Source organism: Tursiops truncatus, chromosome 1, assembly GCF_011762595.2.
Source record: "Tursiops truncatus isolate mTurTru1 chromosome 1, mTurTru1.mat.Y, whole genome shotgun sequence".
Taxonomy (NCBI): Eukaryota; Metazoa; Chordata; class Mammalia; order Artiodactyla; family Delphinidae; genus Tursiops; species Tursiops truncatus.
In genome coordinates this window covers 63367345-63390744 of record NC_047034.1, presented here as the reverse complement: position 1 = coordinate 63390744, position 23400 = coordinate 63367345, and the positions used below count along the sequence as shown (strand labels likewise).

General features: G+C 42.1%; 1 protein-coding gene across 1 annotated transcript in view; it reads right to left on the bottom strand.

Annotated features, from left to right (window-relative positions):
- Positions 1-4184: 4184 nt before the first annotated feature.
- Positions 4185-23400, bottom strand: part of LOC141278738 (leucine-rich repeat-containing protein 37A3-like) — a 64501-nt gene continuing 45285 nt past the window's right edge. The window contains exon 8 of the mRNA XM_073804834.1: positions 4185-6798. The gene's annotated coding sequence lies outside the window, so the exon portion shown is untranslated. The remainder of the gene's footprint in view (positions 6799-23400) is intronic.

Sequence of the window (23400 nt, the reverse complement as noted above, 5' to 3'; positions counted from 1 at the left end):
TTTCCATTTGCATGGAATATCTTTTTCCGTCTGCTTACTTTCAGTCTGTGTGTGTCTCTAGGTCTGAAGTGGGTGTGTTGTAGACAGCATATATAAGGTAGTTGTTTTTGTATCCATTTAGCCAATCTGTGTCTTTTGGTGGGAGCATGTAGTAAATTTACATTTAAGGTAATTATTGATATGTTTGTTCCTATTCCCATTTTGTATATTGTTTTGGTTTCGTTATTATAGGTCTTTTCCTCCTCTTGTGTTTCTTGTGTAGAGAAGTTTCTTTAGCAGTTGTTGTAAAGGTGGTTTGGTGGTACTGAACTCTCTCAGCTTTTGTTTGTAAAGGTTTTAATTTCTCCATCAGATCTGAATGAGGTTCTTGCTGGGTAGAGTAGTCTTGGTTGTAGGTTTTTCCTTAATCACTTTTAGTATGTTCTGCCACTCCCTTCTGGCTTGCGGGGTTTCTGCTGAGAGATCAGCTGTTAACCTTATGGGGATTCCCGTGTGCGTTATTTGTTGATTTTCCGTTTCTGCTTTTATTATGCTTTTTGTATTTAATTTTTGACAGTTTGATTAATATGTGCCTTGGTGTATTTGTCCTTGTATTTATTCTGTATGGGACTCTGTGTGCTTCCTGGAGTTGATTAACTATTTCCTTTTCCATATTAGGGAAGTTTTCAAGTATAATGTCTTTAAATGTTTTCTCAGTTCCTTTCTTTTGTCTCTTCTTCTTCTGGAAGCTGTATAATTTGTATGCATTTAATGTTGTCCCAGAGGTTTAATGTTGTTGTTACATTGTGTTTCATGTTGTCCCAGAGGTCTGTGAGACTGTCGTCCTTTCTTTTTATTCTTTTTTCTTTATTGTCGTTTGTAGTAGTTATTTCCCGTATTTAATATTTCAGGTCACTTATCCGTTTTTCTGCCTCAGTTATTCTGCTAGTGATCTCATCTATCGTGTTTTCAATTTCATTTATTGTGTTGTTCATCGTTGCTTGTTTCCTCTTTAGTTCTTCTAGGTCCTTGTTAAATGTTTCTTGTATTTTCTATATTCTATTTCCAAGATTTTGGATCATGTTTACTATCATTATTCTGAATTCTTTTTTAGGTAGACTGCGTATTTCCTCTTCATTTGTTTGGTCTGGTGGGTTTTTATGTTGGTCTTTTATCTGCTGTGTGTTTTTCTGTATTCTCATGTTGTTTATCTTCCCGTGTTTGGGGTTTGCGTTCTGTAACTTGTTGGTTCGTAGTTCCTATTGTTTTTGGTGTGTGCCCAGTGGTGAAAGATGGTGGAGTGGGTCGTGTAGGCTTTGTGGTGGAGGGGAGTAGTGCCTGTGTTCTGGTGGATGAGGCTGGAACTTGTGTTTCTGGTGGGCAGGTTCACATCTGGTGGTGTGTTTTGGGGTGTCTGTGGAGTTATTGCGATTCTAGGCAGCGTCTTTGCTAGTGGGTGGGGTTGTCTTCCTGTCTTGCTATTTGTTTGGCATTAGGTGTCCAGCACTGTAGCTTGCTGGTCGTTGAGTGAAGCTGGGTGTTGGTGGTGAGGTGGAGATCTTTGGGAGTTTTTAGCCATTTGATATTATGTGGAGGTGGGAGGACTGTTGTGGACCAGTGTCCTGAAGTTGGCTCTCCCACCTCAGAGGCACATCACTGAGTCCTGGTTGTGGCACCAAGAGCGTTTCATGCAGACGCCTGATAGTAAAAGGGAGAAAATGCAGAAAGAAAGAAAGAAAGAAAGAGGAGAATAGAAAATATAATAAAGTAAGGTAAAATGAAATGAAGTTATTAAAATAAACAATAATTATTAAGAAAAATTGTTTTAAAAAGTAGAAAAAGCAAAGAAACAAAAAGGACAGATAGAACCCTAGGAGAAATGGTGAAAGCAAAGCTATACAGACAAAATCTCACAGAGAAGTATATACGTACACAGGAAAAGAGGAAAAGGGGGAAAAGTCATAAATCTTGCTCTCAAAGTCCAGCTAGTCAATTTGGGATGATTCGTCATGTATTTAGGTATTCCGCAGATGCAGGGTGTATCAAGTTGATTATGGCGCTTTCATCTTGTGGTTTTGAGACTGCTGGGGGAGATTTCTCTTTTCTATTTTTGTTCACAGAGTTTCTGGGGCTCAGGTTTGGATTTGGACCGCCTGTGCATGTAGGTCGCTGGAGGGTATATGTTTTTCACTGAGACAGGAGTGTGTTAAAGGAGTCGCTGATTGGGGGGTAGGTTTAATCAGGCCGGGGGGGGAGAGAGGGCCACGGAGTGCGGGGCAGGCCTGCAGTGGTAGAGGCCGCCATAACGTTGCACCAGGCTGAGGAGTGATGTGCGTTTTCCTGGGGAAGTTGTCCCTGGATCCTGGGACCCTGGTTGTGGCGGGCTGCAGAGGCTCACTGGAAGGGAGGTGTGGATAGTGACGTGTGGTCGTATACAGGCTTCTTGGTAGTGGCAGCAGCTGCCTTAGCATCTCATGCCTGTCTTTGGGGTGTGCAATGTTAGCCGTGGCTCACGCCCATGTGTGGAGGTACTTGAAGTAGCGCTTTGAATCCCCTCTCGTCACGCACTAGCAAACAAACAATGAAGAAAATGTCTCTTTCCTGTTCGGCAGGTCTAGACTTTTCCTCGGAATCCCTCCCAGGCAGCTGTGGTGCAGTAACACCTTCAGGTTGTGTTTAGGTCACTAACCCAAGTCTTCTCCCTGCGTTTTGAATGAAGCCCGAGGTCGTGCTCTGAGCCACGCTTGACCTGGCAGGGGAGCAGAGAAGCCTCTCTGGCTGGTGAATGTCTATTGGCACCAATCCTCTGTGTGTGAATGTGTCCACTTTGTCCTCTGTACCCCTGTGGCTGTGCTCTCCTCCGTGGCCCTGAAGCTTTTCCCCTCTGGCACCCACAGTTTCCCCGCCGAGAAGGGGCTTCGTAGTGTGTGGAAACCTACCTCCCACTGGTGCAGGGTTTGTTTCCAGTCTTTTGTGTCTGTTTATTTTTTTTGTCCTATCCAGGTACGTGGGGAGTTTCTTGCCTTTTGGGAGGTCTGAGGTCTTGTGTCAGTGGTCAGTAGGTGTTTTGTAGGAGTTGTTCCATGTGTAGATGTATTTGTGGTGTGTCTGTGGGTAGGAAGGTGATTTCTGCATTGTACTCTCTTGCCATCTTTCCCCTCCCAAACATTTTAATAATAGTTATTTTTGTGATGCATGAGCATGGAATGTTGTTTTGTATGGGGTCTTTAGTTTCTTTATCAATGGTTTATAATTCTTTGAGTATAGGTGTTTCATGTCCTTGGTTAAATTTATTGCTAAATGGTTCGTTATTTTTGATGGAATTGTAAATGGTATTTTTCTAATTTTTTTGCTGGTGGTTCATTAGTAGTGTATAGAAACTAAAGTGATTTGTGTATATTGATTTCATATTTTGCAACTGTACTGAATGTATTTTTTAGTGTATTTTTTGAAGTAATGTGAAAAATTGCAATACTAAAATCTCAGAGTTTCTCCTGCTCCCCAGGTAATCTACAGGACCCAAGAGATGGTAGCTACTAATATACTCTTTTCATGGTGCCTGTTCATACCATGCGGAGCACTACAAGGGAAATAAGTATCACATCTTTGTTTGAACGTGGTGTGGGTAAGTCTTGGCCTCTATCACTAAAGTTTATGTCTCTCTTATCTGATATTCTGGCATGATCTTGATATGGCTGTCTGTCTAGAAAAGTAATTTAGTTTCCAGTAATTTAAAAGGTAGCAAGAAGTTGCAATAATGGGAAAAAGTACTCACATTTGCCCAAGGAACCGGCATATAACCCCTACATGAAGTAATCCTGATGTCCATGTTATATTTTAATATTCAGCCCCACTTCAACTTTAATATACTGTGCCAATGTGTGAAAATGTCTTTTTCCATCGTCATCTAGTTTTGTTTTTCTGGAACCGTTACTGAGTTTCTCCCTTAGTTGGACCACCTTGATGCATTTGAAGCAGACAAGATGAGTATGGGATCTAGGTGGACTTTTCTGTATGGCTTTTTTTACTAAGAATGTTTTTAATGTTCATTTTTGTAACAAGTATCAGTGCTGCACTTTTTGTTAATTGTCATTAAAATTAGAAAAGACGACTTTAGCATTTAATTCACTTTATGTAAACAGTTTTGTGGTGTTAACTACCTTTATATAGTTGTACAAAGAAGTTAACTAAGATGTGTAACTCCTGTGTGCATGGTAGTTACCCAGGAAATTGAGTAACAGTCTGAAATGGCTGAATACATCACGTTAAATATCGTCTTCATCTAAAAGGAAAAAGAAGGAAGGCTATAGTTGTTTCTGTCAATATTCATTTGATTGTATATGGCTTCCAAGTGATGTTGTATAACTAGTTGTGGAGACGTTTTGGGATAGGTGGTTCTGTTTTAGTTTCAATTTTCAAATTTAGTGGATTTTGCAGGCTTGATACCAGGTTTACAAACTTCATAGTGGATCAGGTCATCCCATGGTGTAACTGGTATTCATCGTTTGTTCAATAATTAAAGTTTGTGTGATACGAGTTCTCCGTGGAGTAATGTAGGTTAGTTTGTGTTATAGACTTGTGTCGGGATGAAAGGATAAGAGAAAGAAGACTTGATTTATTAAAGTGCTTTGAAAGTAATTGATAGTGAAGTATAGTTTATCTATCTGCAGCGTTGTGTCAATTTCTACTGTACAGCAAAGTGATTCATATGTACATATATTTATATACATATATTTTTTATTTTCTTTTCCATTATGGTTAATTATAGGGTATTGAATACAGTTCCTTGTGCTGTACAGTAAGACCTTGTCTATCTGTTCTATATATCATAATTTACATCTACTAATCCCAAATTCCCAATTCATTCTTGTCCTATGTCTTACCCTTGACAACCACCAGTGTGTTTTTTATATTTGTGAGTGTTTTTGTTCTGTAGATAGGTTCATTTGGGTCTAATTTTATAATCCAGATATAAGTGATATCATATGGTATTTGTTGTTCTCTGACTTATTTCAGTTTGTATGATAATCTCTAGGTCTATCTATGTAGCTGCAAATGGCCTTATTTAATTGTTTTATGGGTGAGTAATATTCCATTTTATATGTGTACTATATGTTGTATATCCATTCATCTGTTGAGGGACATTCAGGTTGCTTCCATGTTTTGGCTATTGTGAATAGCATTGTTGTGAATGCTGAGGTGCACGTATGTTGTTGAATTATAGTTTTGTTTGGATGTGTGCCCAGGAGTGGGATTGCTGGTATATATGATAATTTTATGTTTAGTTTTTGAGGAACGTTCATACTGGTTTTCATAGTGGTTGCATCAATTTACATTTTCCCCAGTAGTGTAGGAGGGTTCGTTTTTCTGCACAGCCTTTCTAGCATTTATTTCTAGACTTTTGAATGATGCCCATTGTTAACACTATGAGGTGATAACTAAGTGTAGTTTTTTTTTTTTTTATGGTACGTGGGCCTCTCACCTCTGTGGTCTCTCCCGCTGCGGAGCACAGGCTCCGGACACGCAGGCCCAGTGGCCATGGCCCGCGGGCCCAGCCACTCCGCGGCACGCGGGATCCTCCCGGACCAGGGCACGAACCCACGTCCCCTGCATCAGCAGGCGGACTCCCAACAACTGCACCACCAGGGAAGCCCCTAAGTGTAGTTTTGATTGGGATTCTCTAATAATTAGCGATGTGGAGCATCTTTTCAGGTGCCTCTTGGTAATCTGTATGTTTTTGGAGAAATGTGTAGTTAGACTTTCTAAAATTATGTATATTTTTTGATTTTTTTTGTTCTTTGAGTTGTATGAGCTGTTTGTGTATTTTAGAAGTAAGCTCTTGTTGATCACATTATTTGCAGGTATTTTCTCCCAAAGTGTGAGCACAGGTTCTGGAACAACTGGATAGCCACATGCAGAAGAGTAAAGTTGGAACCTTACCTACCCTTCCACCATATGCAAAATGAACCAAAAATGGACGAAAGGTCTATATGGCAGAAGCAAAATTATAAAACTCGTAGAAGAAAACATGAGAGTCCGTGTTCATGACCTCGGATTTGATCATGATTTTGTAGATCTATGAAAAGCAGAAGGAACAAAAGACAAAATAGAGGAATTGGACTTTTGAAAATGAAAAACAGTTGTGTATAAAAGGAGCAAGGAATAAGATAATCCATTATCGAAAATGGCGAAGATGTTTGCAAAGCATGTATTTGATAAAGGATTTTAGCCTACCAGCCAAGCCCTTGGTGGTCCAGTGGAGTGTCTGTGAGGCCCTGCCGTCCTCAGTGATTAGGGGATTTCAGGCCCCACAGCAGCCGAGGGGTGGACACGGGTCATCCTCAGCACCCTTAGGGTGTGAGTGTTGGATGGTTTTGAGCTCAGATGCCCTCCCATTACTGCCGTCTAAGGCTGAAGGTTTCAATATGCTTCTAGAAGGACACAGAGTATTTGCAAGTTTTTGAGAAGCAAGAGAACAGTCTTCAGTTTTCTGAAAGGGTATGTTATTCTTTCATATCATGACCATTTTCAGTTTGACTGTTAGGGATGCTCTCCCTGATTTCTGTGAGAGTGGCTATGGGGGTTTCGCTGTCTCCAGTCTCCTCACCAGGTGACAAGGGTAGTGGGGCTAGACCCTGGTGGACATTAGCTTTGCTGGAGACTAATGTAGACTCTCTGTTTGCGATTGAATGTGGATGCCCGTGGTTCTCTCCGTCAGCGATTCTCATGTACTCCTGTGTCTCTCTTCCTGTTGTCCTCTAGTCTCAGATTTACGTGAAGGCCACCACTCACAGCTTCTGCGGAGCGAAGAGATTTCTCCTGGAAGGAAAGGTTCAGGAAAGTCAGAGGGAGAAATAAAGGATGCAGCTGATTCCTGATTTGTGGTCATGCCCAAGCGGGTGAGGAGAGTGAGTGTTTTTTTATTAGAATTTTAAATCCTCCAAGGAATAGATTATTGGGGGGGGGGCATCCAGTGTTCTCCTGCTCATTGTAAGAGTGTCATTACTGGATTTTAATGTGGCAAATAATTTATATTATAAATATGCAGGGGGGGGGGACATACAGTTAAAAATGTTAGAGGTAACTGCAAGGGGTATACAACAAACAAGGACCCAGAACCCTGTGTCCAACCAGTGGCTGAGAGGTTCCTACCGTGAGTCGCAGTCTCTTGGAGGGTGGAGTGGCCATGACTTTCCTCCTGCAGGTGACTGTACACAGGCAGATCGCATGTGGGACCACTGTATTGCAGAATGTTAGAGTGGCTGCTGGCACGTAGTTGGGTAGAGATGCGGACAAGAGAGAACTGCTGAGTAGCCTTGGAGAACCCCGGAGCGAGGCCTTAGTAAGGGCCAGTGTCATATCATTACTTAGGGCCAGCATCAGGGCCAAAGGTAAGACCATTGTCAGGGCATTAGTGAGGGATATAATTAGGGTGTTTGTTATTTAGGTAAAGAGTCAGGTTATTAGTTACGGACAGTGTTAGGGCCTCAGGTAGAGAATTTGTTTAGGCGTTAGTGAAGAAGAGCATCGGAGCTTCACCCATATTAGGGAAAACGTCAGGATATTAGTTAGGGGCAGCTGCTAGGCCTTAGTTAGGGATAGTGTCAGGACCTCAGAGAAAATTTGACGGCTCTAGTATAAGCCTGTTGAGGCCGTTAGTTAGAGACACATGAAAGACTTTCTTAGGGATATATTCTGGGCCTTAGTAATGGTCAGGATAGGGGTATTATTTAGTGACAGTAAATGTTATGCGTGACAGCTTCAGGGCCATAGTTAGGGAGAGCATCAGGGCCTCACGTAGAGATAATGTAGGGCCTTAGTAAGAGAGAGTTCAGGTCGTTAGTTAGGGACATCGTAAGAGACGTTCTTAGGGACATAGTTAGGGCCTTAGTTATGGACAGCATCAGGGCATTATTTAGTGACAGCTTAGACTATAAGGGACAGCATCAGGTCCTAAGTTAGGGAGAGTGTCAGTGTTTCATTTAGAGATAACGTGAGAGGCTTAGTTAAACACAGTTCAGGCTGTTGCTTAGGGATATATGCAGGACCTTAGAGGTAGTATCATGGTCATAATGAGAACCAGTGTCAGGGCATTAGGGTGAAAACTAGGGTGTTAGGGAAAGAGTCAGGTCATTAGTTACAGAGAATGTCAGGGTTTTAGGTAGGGACAGCGGCAAGTCCTTAGTTAAGAAGAGTGTCAGGGCGTTACTTAGGGGTAGCGTCAGGATGTTAGTTAGGGAGAGTCAGGAGATTAGAATTTCAGATTCTGAGATAGAGATAGTATCAGGGTGTTAGTTAGGGACAGTGTCAGACACTTTGGTAGGGATATATTCAGGGCTTTAGTTATGGACAGGATCAGGGTGATATAGAGGAACACCTAACGGTATTAGGGACATCTTCAGGGCCTCAATTACCGATAGCATCAGGGTATTAATTAGGGAAAGAGTCAGGCTATTATTATAGATAGTGTCCGTGCCTTACATAGAGAGAGTATTAGGGCCTTAGTTAAGGACAGCTTCAGAGACATACTTAGGGACATATTCTGGGCTTTAGTTATGGAGGGGATTAGGGTGTTAGGGAAAGAGTTGGACATTATTATAGACAGTGACAGTGTCTCAGGTAGAGACATCGTTTGAATGTTAGTTAGGAAGAGGGTCAGGGTCTTTGTGAGGGACAGGGTAAGGCTAACAGTGAGGGACATCTAAGGCTGTTAGGGACATTGTCAAGGTGTTAGATTGGGCCAGCATCAGGGCTGTAGTGTCGACTAGTGTCAGGGCATTAATGAGGGAAAAAAGTAGGGTGTTAGTTAGGGAAAGAGTCAGGTCATTGGTTACAGTTTTAGGGACTCAGGGAGAGTGAGCATGAAGGAGTTAGTTAGGAAGAGCATTCGGGTCCCAATTAGATTCAGCATCAGGACGTTATTTAGGGCCAGCAATAGGGCCTTAGTTAGGGACAGCATTGTCAGGACCTCAGAAATAACTTGAGGGCTTTAGTAAGAGACAGTTCAGGCTATTAGTTTAGTTAGGGACACTTCAGAGACTTTCTTAGGGATATATTCAGGGCCCTAGTAACAGAATCTGGGTGTTATTTTGTGACCGCTTAGGCAGTAAGGGAGAGTATCAAAGCCTAAGTTAGGGAGGGTGTCAGTGTTTTGGGGATAGTGTTGGGGATTTTGTAATTTATAGCTTAGGGTATTAGCTAGGGACAGTGTCAGAGTTTTAATGACGGACATCTTCAGGGCATTAGTTAGTTATGCAGAGGAGCAGGTCCATACTTGGGATCAGTGTGAGGTCGTCATTTAGGGGCAGTGTGAGGGCCTTCTGTAGAGAGAGCATCAAGGCCCTTAGTTCGGAAGAGGGTCAGGGCCTTAGGATAGGGTCAGAGTTGTCTTCAGGCATATATTCAGGGCCTTAGTAATGGCGAGGTTCAGGATCGGAGTGAGGGACATTGAAGTCTATTAGAGATATCATCAGGGCCTTAGATAGGGTTAGTGTCAGGGCTGTAGTTAGGACCAATGTTAGGGGGTTATGTAGGGAGGAAATTAGTTATAGACAGTGTCAGCTTCTCAGGCAGAGACTTCAAGGTCTTAGTGAAAGAATCAGAATCTCAGGTAGGAGCTGTATCAGGGTATTACATACAAGTGTGAAGGCCTTAATTAGGGAGAGTTTCAGGGCCTCAGAGAAAAACTTGAGGGGCTTAGTAAGAGACACTTCAGGTTGTTGGTTAGGGACATCATCAGGGCGTTAGTTATGGACAGGGTGAGGGTATTATTGAAAGACAGCTCAGGCAATTAGGCACACCGTCAGGGCTTTGGGTGGGGACAGCGTCAGGGAGTAGTTGGGGAAAGAGTGACTCAGGGTTTTAGTTAGAGACAGTGTCAGGTTCTTCATTAGGCACACTGTTATGGCCTTTGGTAAAGATAAATTGAGGGCCTTAGAGACGTTTTGGGTCATTAGTGACATTGTCTGGACTTTAGTGTTGTCTTTTGTTCATCATGTATGGCGTGAATCAGGGCATTAATGAGGGACAGGGCAAGTTATTAGGGATTGTGTCAGGGTGTTAGTTAGGGAATGTGTTAGGAAGTTGGTTAGAGAAAGAGTGATGCCAGTAGTTAAAGACAGAGTCAGGGAGTTAGTCAGAGACAGTCTCAGTTTTTAATTAGGGAGAGTGTCAGTGCATTAGTTATAGATAAGTTGAGGGTCTTTGTTAATGACAGCCTGCAGGCCTCAGTTGGAGCCGGGTTGACAGTCTTGGGACTAAATTTAGGGCCTTAGGTCGGGACAGCATTAGGGATTTAGTTAGCATAAGAGACTTGACGTTATGTAAAGAGAAGGTTAGGTTGAGGTGTAGGAATAGCGTCAGAACATGACGTAGGTTTAGTGTGAGGACCATACCTACTTAGAGTATCAGTTCCTAATTTAGGTGCAGTGTCAGGGCTTCAGGAAGGGACAGCGTTAGAGCCTGAGTTAGGGAGAGTGAGAGGGCGTGATTGAGGCCTGGAGTCAGTGTCAGGGCATGATTAAGGAGCAGCATAAGGGCCTCGGTAGGAACAGAATAAGGGGTTTGTTAACGATATTATCAGGGCCTGTGGTAGAGAGAGCGTCATGGGCTCAGGGACAGCGTCAAGGCTTTCTGTGGGACAGTTTCAGGACTTTAATAAAACATGAGTCAGGATATAAGAAGCTCAGGATACTGTCAGGACTTTAGATATTGACGGTAGCAGAGCTTTAGTCTAGTCAGGGAAAGTGTCAAGGCCTGAGATAGATAGGAGTAGCATCTGTGTCTGTTTTATGTACTGTGGCAGGGCCTGAGTTAGGAATAGTGTTAGAGCGTTAGTTAGGGACAGTGTCACGGCCGTGGGACTAAATTCAGGGCCTGAGGTATTCACAGCATAAGGGCTTCAGTTAGCATAAGAGGTAGGAAAGTTGCTAAGTTTTGGGATCGTCTGAGGAAACGACCTAGGGCAATTGTGAAGATGTTAGTCACTGAGAGTATCGGGGATGTATTAAGAATTAGTGTCATGGCTTCAGGTAGGGACAGAGGGAGAGTGCCAGGGACTGAGTGAGGCTTTTTGTCAGGCCATTAGGTGAGGACACTGTCAGGGCATGTAGGAGGTGTATCAGGGCCTTTGTTGGGTCAGCAATATGGTCTTAGTTAAAGACATGATCAGGGTTTGAGTTAGTTACAGCATGAAGGGGTCACTTAAGCATAGCTACAGGGCCTGAGTTAGGTAGAGCCTTAGGCCTTTACTTACGGACAGAGACAGGGCTTCCTTAAGGACAGTGTGTGGGCCTTAGTTAGAGAAAGTGTCAGGGACTTAATTAGTTAGGGGGAGCATTAGGGCTTCAGTGAGGATAAGAGGCAGGTAATTAGCTTGGGACAGAGTTAGTTTACAGGTCAGGGATAGTGTCACGAAATGACCTAGGGATAGCGTCAGAGCCTAAGTAAGCTATGCCAACAGGGCCTAGTGAGGCCTATCTGTAGGGCTTGAGTGAGGGACAGTGTTAGGGTAAGACGTAGCAGTAGTACAGGTGTCTGTGTAGGATCAACCTTTGTGTGTTCGTAGAAGATACTGTCAGGGCCTCACTTAGTTATGGACATTGTCAGGGTGTACTTTGGGATAGTTTTAGCAGATTGGTAAGATACGGGTCAGGATATTACCTCCGAATAATGTCAGGACTTTAACTTATTGATGCCTGAAGGGCATTACAGGGGGAGCATCAGAGCCTTTGTTAGCTCCAGTGTGAGTTAGGAGGAGCCCGCAGGCCTTAGTTAGGGACAGGTTCACGACTTTGGGACTAAGAGTAGGACTAACTATAACTTGAACACTTACCTGTACCGTCGAATGCTAATGCTAAACCGTTGTTTTACGGAAACCTGTACTGTGCCCATCCCCAACCCGTACCCTAACCCTAAAATGTTGTCGTACCCTAACCTGTACCCTAAGCCGTCCCCGTTCCCTCACCCTAACCCGTACCCTAATCCTAACCCATACACTAACACTAACCCACCCTAACCTGTACACTAACCCTAAATCGTCGTCGTACCCTAAACTGTCCCCGTTCCCTAACCCTAACAACACTCACCTGAAGCCTTACTCTAACCCGAACCCATTTCAAAACGTACGCTAGACCTAAACTGTCGTCGTACCCTAACCTGTACCCTAACCCTTACCCTAACCCGTCCGCTAACACTATCCCGTACCTAACACGTACGCTCACCCTAAACCGTTGTCGTACACTAACCTGTACCCTAAACGGTCCCCGTCCCCTAACCATAACCCTAAACCTAACCGTAACCTTTACCCGAAGCCTTTCCCTAACCCGTACGCTAACACTAACCAGTAACCTAACATGTACGCTCACCCTAAACCGTTGTCGTACCCTAACCTCTACCCTGAACCATCCCCGTTCCCTAACCCTTACCCTAACCAACCTTACCTGAAGCCTTGCCCTAACCAATACCCTAATCCAAACCTGTACACTAACAGTAAACCATACCCTAACACGTACGCTAACCCTAAACCGTTTTCATACCCTAAACCATACCAGTTCCCTAACCCTTACCCGAAGGCTTACCCTAACCCGTACACTAACACTGACCCGTACCCTAATACGTACGCTAACCCTAAACACTTGTCATACCCTAACCTGTACCCTAAGCCGTCCCCGTTCCCTCACTCTAACCCTAATCTTAACCCAGCACTAACACTAACCTGTACCCTAACCCTTACCCCAAGCCTTACCCTAACCCGGACCCTAATTCTAACCCATACACTAACACTAACCCATACCCTAACCCGTAGCTAACCCTAAATCGTCGTCGTACCCTAAACGGTACCCTAAACCATCCCCGTTCCCTAACTCTAACCATAACACTTACCCGAAGCCTTACTCGAACCCGTACACTAACACTAACCCGTACCCTAACCCTAAACCATCGTCGTACCCTAACCTGTACCCTAAACCGTCCCCGTTCCCTAACCCTAACTCTCACCCGAAGCCTTACCCTAACCTGGACCCTAATCCGAACCCGTACACTAACCCATACCCTAACACGTACGCTAACCCTAAACCGTCGTCGTATCCTAACCTGTACCCTATACCGTCCCCGTCCCTTAACAGTATACCTAAACCTAACCCTTACCCTAACCCGTACCTAAGGCTAACCCGTACACTAAACCTAACGTTAACCCCGAACATAAACCATACCGCAATCCTAAGCCATACCCTAACACTAAGCCATACCCTAAACTGTACCGTAACCCTAACCCATACCATAACCCTAACCCTGAACCACACTCTAAACCGTACAATAATCCTAACCCGTATCCTAACCCTAACCCGAAACCCTAATCCTTACCCCAGCTTAATTTTGTTTTTTTGTATTTCAAAAAATATTTTCTTGGGTTAAAGCAAATTAGCATAACAACAAAATAGGGGGCTTCCCTGGTGGTGCAGTGGTTGAGAATCTGCCTGCTAATGCAGGGGACACAGATTCGAGCCCTGGTCTGGGAGGATCCCACATGCCGCGGAGCAACTAGGCGATTAAGCCACAACCACCGAGCCCACGCATCTGGAGCCTGTGCTCCACAACAAGAGAGGCCACGATAGTGAGAGGCCCATGCGGCGAGATGAAGAGCGGCCCCCCGCTTGCCACAACTAGAGAAAGCCCTCGCACAGAAACTCAGACCCAACACAGCAATAAAAAATAAATTAATTAATAAACTCCTACCACTCCTGAAAAAAAAGAACAACAAAATAAAACAGAAAGTAACCTGAGTGTCCCTCAAAAAGCTAAGTCTGAAATAGTCGGTACTTCTGTTCTATGGACTGTTATGTAGCCTACAAAACGTGTGAGAGCTAAATCTGTTTTTCTACAGTGAGAAGCATGATATTCCAGATGTATAGAACACCTGGATAAAATGAGAAATCTACACATTATGCTGGTCGTCTCAGTAAATGGGAAAGGATGGCAAGTGGTAAAATACTATCCTTTCCTTTCATCTTTTTAAATTTCACTTTTTACAAAGAACTTCAATTATACTTGTACTTTAAAAAAGTAACAGTGGGGCTTCCCTGGTGGTGCAGTGGTTGAGAGTCCTCCTGCCAATGCAGGGGACACAGGTTCGTGCCGCAGTCCGGGAGGATCCCTCATGCCATGGAGCAGCTAGGCCCGTGAGCCATGGCTGCTGGGCCTGCACATCCGGAGCCTGTGCTCCACAACGGGAGATGCCACAACAGTGAGACGCTTGCGTACCGCAAAAAAAACAAAAAAAACAAAAAACAAAAAAAACCGGAAATTTAAACGAAAAAAAAATATTTTGTGTTCAATTACATTTCATAGAATTATGAAATGCTGCCACCCTCTGGCCGTTACCTGCAAAATCAGCTGTAAAACCTATGCCAATTGTCACTTCATTTGAACAAGTACTGCAGGGTTGTAAAGGAAACCTGCCCTCATCATGCCTCGAGGGAGGTAAAGGCCAAAATATTTCAATATGTGGCACATATTTCAAGAAAACCATTTGAAGAACTAAGCTGTAATAACAGTTTGAAAAATAAAGGGACATGCCTGAAAGCTCAATTTCAAGGGATTATGAGACATATGCAAATCCAACCACACAGAGGTATCAGTTCACACCATTGAGAATAACCATCAGGAAAGAAACTACAAACGATCAATGCTGAAGAGGTTGTGGAGAAATGCATACCCTCCATTTGAAGTGGGACATAACCTGGTAAGAGCCACTAATGGGAACAGAATGGAGGTGCCTTTACAAGGTAAACATTGAGCTACAATATGATCCAGCAGGCCCACTCGTGGGCCTATAACCTAAGAAGACAGAATCGGAAAGGCACAGGCAGGCAAATCTGCACTGCAGCAGTATTACAACAGCCAAGACATGGAAACAACCAAAAGTCCATCAACAGATGAGTGGACAAAGAAGAACTGCTACATGTAGAGATGGAATATTAGCTCAGGAAAAAATGAAACAATGCCACTTGCAGCACCATAGATGAGTCTAGAGGTAATCACGCAACTTGTAGTAAGTGAGAAAGAGAAAGACACCTAACATATATCACTTAGGTGTTACCGAAAAATTGATACCAATGAAGATATTTCCACAGAGAAAGGCAATCACAGATTCATGAAACCAACTTACGGTTCCCCAAATCGAAAGGTGTGAGGATTGGATACATTACGATATTGGGGTTAACAAAGATATACAAACACAGGTGAAATATATAATCACCAGAGGCCTACAGAATACCAAGAGAAGACTACACAACATTGTGTCATAACCTACCTGGGAAAAGGATCCGAAGAAGACTAGATATATGTATATGTGTGAAAGAGCCACATCTTGCACACCTAGAACAAACAAACATTGTAATCGAGTTTGCTGCAATAAAAAATAAAAAAATTAAATTGAAAATATGAACAAGAAATAATGAGACATAAACGAAGGAATTTCTCCTGGCACGTTCCATTCTAATTTTCAACCTAGAACAGGACTTCCATTAAGGCTCTGCTGCCCTGGTAACCGGATTTGGTAAAGGAGAAATGCTGCCGCCTTGTGGCTGTTTCACACAACAGCAGCTTTAAAGCAAGAGCTAATGGTCACTTAATAATGGTCACTTAATAAATATCCAAAATATGTGCAGGACTGTAAAGGACACCGGGCCTCAAAAAATTCCTGGGGTCGTAAATCGACCAGAAAATTAAAAAGACGTCAACATATCAAAAAGACAATGTCAAGAGGCATATTTTGCACACAATTTGTCTTTTCTTTTTATTTTGGTAAAAAAAATGCATGGAATAATGCTCAATATCAGGAACTAATATAGCCAGGAAAACGCAATCTACAAAAACGTTCACCTTACCACCGTCAGAATCATCACCAGCAAAATCGTCTACAAAACATGAATGCTGAAATGGTTTTAGGAACTGTGTACCCTCTAGCTGCTGCTGGAACGTGAACTGGTAACAGCCAGTAGTGAGAAGAGAACAGCGGTGCGTTTAAAGTTAAAAACTGAGCTCATCACTCTGTAATAACCTACATGGGAAAGGAACCAAAGATGAATAGATAGATGCATAGATGTAATGAACCAGATGCTGTACACCTAGAACAAACACAACATTTTTATCAAATTTGCTCTGATAATAAATACATATTAAATTTAAAAAACAAACAAGAGGTAAGGAGATATAAGATCTTGGGGGTGTGCCCTGACACATTCCACTCTAATTTGTAGCCTACTAACACTATTTCCAGGAAGGGCTCTGCTGCCCCAAAACCCAGAGTTGGAAATGTAGAAATGCTGCCGCCTTGTGGCCGTTTCCCACAAGAGTGGCTTTAAACCCAGAGCTAATGGTCACTGAACATTCACAAGGACTCAGGGCTGTAAACGACACCTGCCCTCAAAAACTGTCCTGAGGTAGGATATGGCCAACAAAATTCAAAACAGGCAAATTTTTCAAGAAGATAGTATGAAGATGTAAGTTTTACTCACTGTCTTTTAAAAAAGAGGCAAATGGATGAAAGCTCAACCTCAGGAATTATTACACTCATGCAAATGTAATCTGCAAAAAGCTTTCAACTCACACAGGTCGACTGACCATCAACAAAAAGTCTACAAATAATAAATGTTGAAGTGGTTTTCGAGAACTGTGTACCCTCCAGCTGCCAGTGAGATGGAAAGTGGTAACAGCCAAGAATGAGAGCAGAAAGGAGCTGCGTTTAAAAGCAAAAATTGAGCTACCATTCGATGCAGCAGGCCCTCCGCTGGGCCTCACACCCAAGAAGACCAGAATCCAGAAGACAGAGGCTGCAAAAGCTGCACTGCAGCCTTATTCACAATAGCCAAGACATGGAAGCAAGAAAAATGTCCATCCACAGATGAATGGATAAAGAAGAAGCGGTCCATGTACACAATGGAATATTAGCCACGGAGAACAATGAAGCACTGCTCTTTGAGGTACCATAGATGAGCCTAGAGATGATCACAGAACATGAGGTAAGTTGGAAAGCAAAAGACATACATCCTATGATATCACTTATAGGTGTTAACAACTGACAAAAATGGACATATTTCCACAGAGAAAGACACACACAGACTTAGAAAACATATACGCTTATCTAAAAGGAAAGGTGGTGGCAATGGATAAATTAAGATTAGGTTTACTGTACCTATACAAATACAGATTAATAACATATATCAAAAAGCCCGAGCACACAGCAAGGGAGGTCTACAGAACACTCTGTAATCCTTTACATGGGTAAAGGATCTGTATATGAATAGATATATATGATGTACTAATGAACCAGATTGTGTACACCTAGGACAAACTGTATTCTAATCATTACCCTGATTAAAACAATTAAAACAACAAACAAGAAGTAATGAGACATAAACTTCAGGGGCTTTTTCCTGGCACATTCCATTCTAATTTACACCCTGGGAACACTACTTCCAGAAAGGCTCTGCTGCCCTATTACTCAGATTTGGGAATGGAGAAAAGCTGCCGCCTTGTGGCCGTTTCCCACAACAGCAGCTTTAAACCCAGTGCTAATGGTCACTAAATATTCACACTCACTGCAGGCCTGTAAATGACACGTGCCCTCAAAAAAAATTCCTGGGGTCGAAAATCGACCACAAAATTCAAAAGAGGGCAACCTTCCAAAAAGACAATTTCAAGAGGTATATTGTACTCACCATTTTTTTTCTAAATAAAAGAGAAAGGTGTGGGAAAATGCTGAATATTAGGAATTATTAAAGACATGCAAATCCAAATTACAAAAACCTATCAGTCAGAATGGCCATGAGCAAACCTTCTAAAAACAATAAATGCCGAAGCGCTTGTGGAAAAATGCGTACCCTCGGTGTTAATTGGGACGTGGTAAGAGCCACTAACGAAAACACAATGCAGGTGCTTTGAAAAGGTAAACACTGAGTTACCAGTCAGTGAATCATACCCACTGCTGGGCCTATCATCTGAGAAAATGAGAATCAAAAGTCACAGGCTGGCAATACCGCACTCCAGCAATATTTACCATAGGCAACACTTGGAAGCAACGAAAATGTCCATCCGCAGAGGAGTGCACAAAGAAGAAGTGGTCCATGTACAGAATGGAATATTACTCCAATAAAAGATATAAATTAAATTTCAAAAACAAACAAAGTAAGGAGACATCAGCTTTGGTGGGTTTATCCGGGCACATTCCACTCTAATTTATAACTGAGGAACACCAGTGGCAAGAAGGTCTGTTTCCCTTGGTACCAGAGTGGGGAACGTAGAAATGCTGCCACCTTCTGGCCGATACCTGCAACAGCAGCTTTGAAATCTGTGCTAATGGGCACTTCATATGCACAAGTACTGCAGGGCTGCAAATGAAACCTGCCCTTAAAAAGTCTTGATGCAGGTAAGGGCCAAAAAGTTTCAAAATGTGGCACATACTTCAAGAAAGCAATTTGAAGAAGTCAGCTGCAATAACAGCTTGAAAAATAAAAGGACATGCCTGAAAGCTCAATTTCAAGGGAGTCTGAGACACATGCATATCCAACCACAAAGAAGTATCAGCTCACAACACTCAGAATAACCATCAGCAAAAGAAACTACAAACGATCAATGCTGAAGAGGTTTTGGAGAAATGCATACCCTCCATTTGAAGTGGGATGTAACCTGGTAAGAGCCACTAATGGGAACAGAATGGAGGTGCCTTTAAAAGGTAAACTTTGAGCTACCATACGATCCAGCAGGCCCACTTCTCGGGCTATATCCTAAGAAGACAGAATTGGAAAGGCACAGGCAGGAAAATCTGCACTGTAAAAGTATTGCAATAGCCAAGACATGGACGCAACCAAAACGTCCATCAAGAGATGAGTGGACAAAGAAAAACTGCTACATGTAGAGATGGAATGTTAGCCAAGGAAAAAAATGAAATAATGCCATTTGCAGGACCATAGAGGAATCTAGAGGTAATCAGGCAACTGGTAGTAAGTAAGAAAGTGAAAGACACATATCCTATCATATCATTTATGGGTGTTACCGAAAAATTGATACCAATGAAGATATTTCCACAGAGAAAGGCAATCACAGATTCATTAAACCAACTTATGGTTCACCAAACGGAAAGGTGTGAGGATTGGATACATTACAATACTGGGGTTAACAGAGATATACAAATATACAAACACGTGAAATATATAATCACCAAAAACCTACGGCATACCAAGAGAAGGCTACTCAACCTTGTGTCATAACCTACATGGGAAAAGGATCTGAAGAAGAATACATATATGTATATGTGTAAAAGAACCACATCTTGCACACCTAAAACAAACCAAACATTGTAATCTAATTTGCTGTGATGATAAAGAATAAAAAATTAAAGAAACGAACAAGAAATAATGAGACATAAACTTAAGGGGCTTTTCCTGGCACATTCCGTTCTAATTTACAACCTACCACACAACTTCCATTATGGCTCTGTTGCCCTATTAAACAGATTTGGTAAGGAGAAGTGCTGCCGCCTTCTGCTCTTTTCACACAACAGCGGTAATGGTCACTTAATATTCAAAATAATTGCAGGACTGTAAATGACACCTGCCATCAAAAAAATCCTGGGGTCGTAAATCAACCAGAAAATTCAAAAGACGTCAACATTTCAAGAAGACAATGTCAAGAGGCATATTTTACGCACATTTTGTCTTTTTTTTTAAACAAAAGGGAATTGAAAAATGTGCAGCATCAGCAATTAATAAAGCCATGCAAATCCAATTACAGAAATGTTCACCTCACAGCCGTCAGAATGTTCTTCAAAAAAAGTCTACAAAGAATAAATGCTGAATGGGGTTTCAGAGAACTGTGTACCCTCTAGCTGCTGGGGGGATGTAAACTGGTAACAGAAAGTAGTGAGAACATAATGGAGGTGCGATTAAGGGTAAAAATTGAGCTACCACGTGATCTGGTAGGTCCTTTGATGCGCCTATCACCTGAGCAGAGCAGAATGCAAAACACACAGGCTGGCAATCCTGCACTGCAGGAACATTTAACATAGCCAAGACTTGGAAGAAACCAAAATGTCCATCAACAGAAAAATGCACAAAGAGGAAGTGGCCCATGTAAACAATGGAATATTAGCTATGGAAAACAATGAAACAGTGCCGTTTGCACCACCATATAAGGACCTAGAGATAATTACCCAACTTGAAGTAAGAAAGAAACTGACAGATATCCTATGACATCACTTATAGGTGTTACCTAAAAATTGATACTCATGAACTTATTTCCAAGAGAAGGAAAAGCATGGATTAAGAAAAAAAATTATGTTTAACCAAATGGAAAAGTGTAAGGAATGTATGAATTAGGATATGGGTGTTAACAGACATGTACCAATACATATGAAATATATAATCACAAAATACGTATGGAATACCAAGAGATGTCTACTCAACACTCTATAATAACATACACGGGAAAGGATCCAAAGAGGCATAGACAGATACATTGATCTGATGAACCAGATTCTGTACACCTAGAACAAACACAACATTTTAATCAAATTTGCTCTGATAATTAATAAAAATGAAATTAAAAAAAACAAACAAGAAGTAAGGAGATATAATCTCTTGGGGATGTGCCCTGGCACATTCCACTCTAATTTGAAGCCTACTAACACGATTTCCAGGAAGGCTCTGCTGCCCAAATACCCAGTTAGAAATGTAGAAATTCTGCCACCTTGTGGCCATTTCCCGCAAGAGCGGCTTTAAGCCCACAGCTAATGGTCTCTTAACATTCACAAGGACTCAGGGCTGTAAGGGACACCTGCCCTAAACAATTGTGCAGAGGTAGGGAGTGGACAATAAAATTCAAAACTGACAAATTTTTCAAGAAGATAGTATGAAGAGGTAAGTTTGACTCTTTTTTTTTTAAAAAAAAAAGGAAAATGGGTAAAAGCTCAACCTCAGGAATTATTAGACTCATGCAAATCTAATCTACAAAAAGATTTCAACTCACACCAATCGACTGACCATCAGCAAAAAGTCTACAAACAATAAATTCTGAAGGGCTTTTAGAGAACTGTGTACCCTCTAGCTGCTGGTGAGATGTAAAGTGGTAACAGCCAATAATGAGAACAGAAAGGAGCTGCGATTAAAAGTAAAAATTGAGGTACCATTCAATCCAGCAGTCACACCACTGGGCCTCTCACCTGAGAAGACCAGAATCGAGAAGACCCGGGCTGCAAAAGCTGCACTGCAGCCTTATTCACAATAGCCAAGACAGTGAAGCAACCAAAATGTCCATCAGCAGATGAATGGATAAAGAAGAAGTGTTCCATGTACACAGTAGAATATTAGCCATGGAAAACAATGAAACACTGCTATTTGAGGCACCATAGATGAGCTTGGAGATAATCACAGAACATGAGGTAAGTCAGAAAGCAAAAGATCTATATCCTATTATATCACTTATAGGCGTTACTTAATAACTAACACAAATGAACATACTTCCAAAGAGAAAGACACTTACAGACTTAGAAATTAAATATGCTTATCTAAAAGGAAAGGTGGGTGGAATGGATAAATTAAGATTAGCGTTAAAAATACGTATACAAATACATATTATAAACATATATCAAAAGACCGACCATATAGCAAGGGAGGTCTACGGAACACTCTGTAATATTTTACATGGGAAGAGGATCTGAACATGAATAGACATACATATTGTACAAATGAACCAGATTGTGTACACCTGGACAAACAATATCTAATCATTACCCGGATTAAATAAATTTTAAAAACCAAGAAGTAATGAGACATAAACTTATGGGCATTTCTCCTGGCACAGTCCATTCTAACTTACAACCTAGGTACACAACTTCCAGACAGGCTCTCCTGCCCTAGTACCCAGATTTGGGAATGGAGAAATGCTGCCTCCTTGTGGCCATTTCCCACAACAGCAGCTTTAAACCCAGTGCTAATGGTCACTAAATATTCACCAAACTTGCAGTTCTGTAATGACACCTGCCCTCCAAAAAGATCCTGGGGTAGAATATCGACCAAAAATTCAAAAGAGGGCAACCTTCCAAGAAGAAAATTTCAAGAGATATATTGTACTCACACTTTTTTTTTAACAGAAAAAAAAAGGTATGGAAAAATCATGAATTTTAGGAATTTTTAAAGACATGCAAACCCAAATTACAAAAACCTATCAGGTCACAGCAGTCAGAATGGGCATTAGTAAAAATGCTGCAAACAATAAATGCTGAAGGGATTGTGGACAAATTCGTACCCTTGGTTCTAAGGGGGACGTGGTAAGAGCCACTAATGAAACCAGAATGGAGGTGCTTTGAAAATGTAAACACTGAGCTACTAGTCAATCAGTCACACCCAGTGCTGGGCCTATCACCTGAGAAAATGAGAATCAAAAAGTCACAGGAGGGCTTCCCTGGTGGCGCAGTGGTTGAGAGTTCACCTGCCGATGTAGGGGAGACGTGTTCATGCCCCGGTCCGGTAAGATCCCACATGCCACGGAGCGGCTGGGCCCGTGAGCCATGGCCGCTGAGCCTGCACGTCCGGAGCCTGTGCTCCACAACGGGAGAGGCCACAACAGTGAGAGGCCCGCGGACCGCAAAAAAAAAAAAAAAGTCACAGGCTGGCAATCCTGCACTCCAGCAATATTTAATATAGCCAACACTTGGAAGCAACAAAAATGTCCATCAACAGAGGAATGCATCAAGAAGTGGTCCATATACACAATGGAATATTACTCCAATAAAAATATAAATTAAATTTAAAAAACAAGCAAAATTAAGCAGACATCAGCTTTTCGGGGTTTATCCGGGCACATTCCACTCTAATTTATAACCGAGGAAGACCACTGGCCAGAAGGTCTGTTTCCCTAGTACCAGCATGGGGAATGAAGAAAGGCTGCCGCACTCTAGCTGTTACCTGCAAAAGAAGCTCTAAAGCCTGTGCTAATGGTCACTTCTTGTGAACAAGTACTGCAGGGCTGTAAGTGAAACCTTCCCTCAAAATGTCTTGAGGGATGTAATGGCCAATAAATTTCAAAATGTGACACATACTTTAAGAAAACACTTTGAAGAACTAAGCTGTAATCACAGTTTGAAAAATAAAAAGGACATGCCTTATGAGTCACATGCAAATTCAACCACAAAGATCTATCAGCTCACACCAGTCAGAATATCCATCAGCAAGAAAACTACAAACAATAAATGCTGAAGGTGTTGTGGAGAAATGCATACCCTCAACTTTAAGTGGGATGTAACCTGGAAAGAGCCACTAATGAGAGAATCGTGGTGACTTTAAAGGTAAACCCTGAGATACGATATGATACAGGAGGCCCACTCCTGGGCCTATAATATAAGAAGACAGAATTGGAAAGACACAG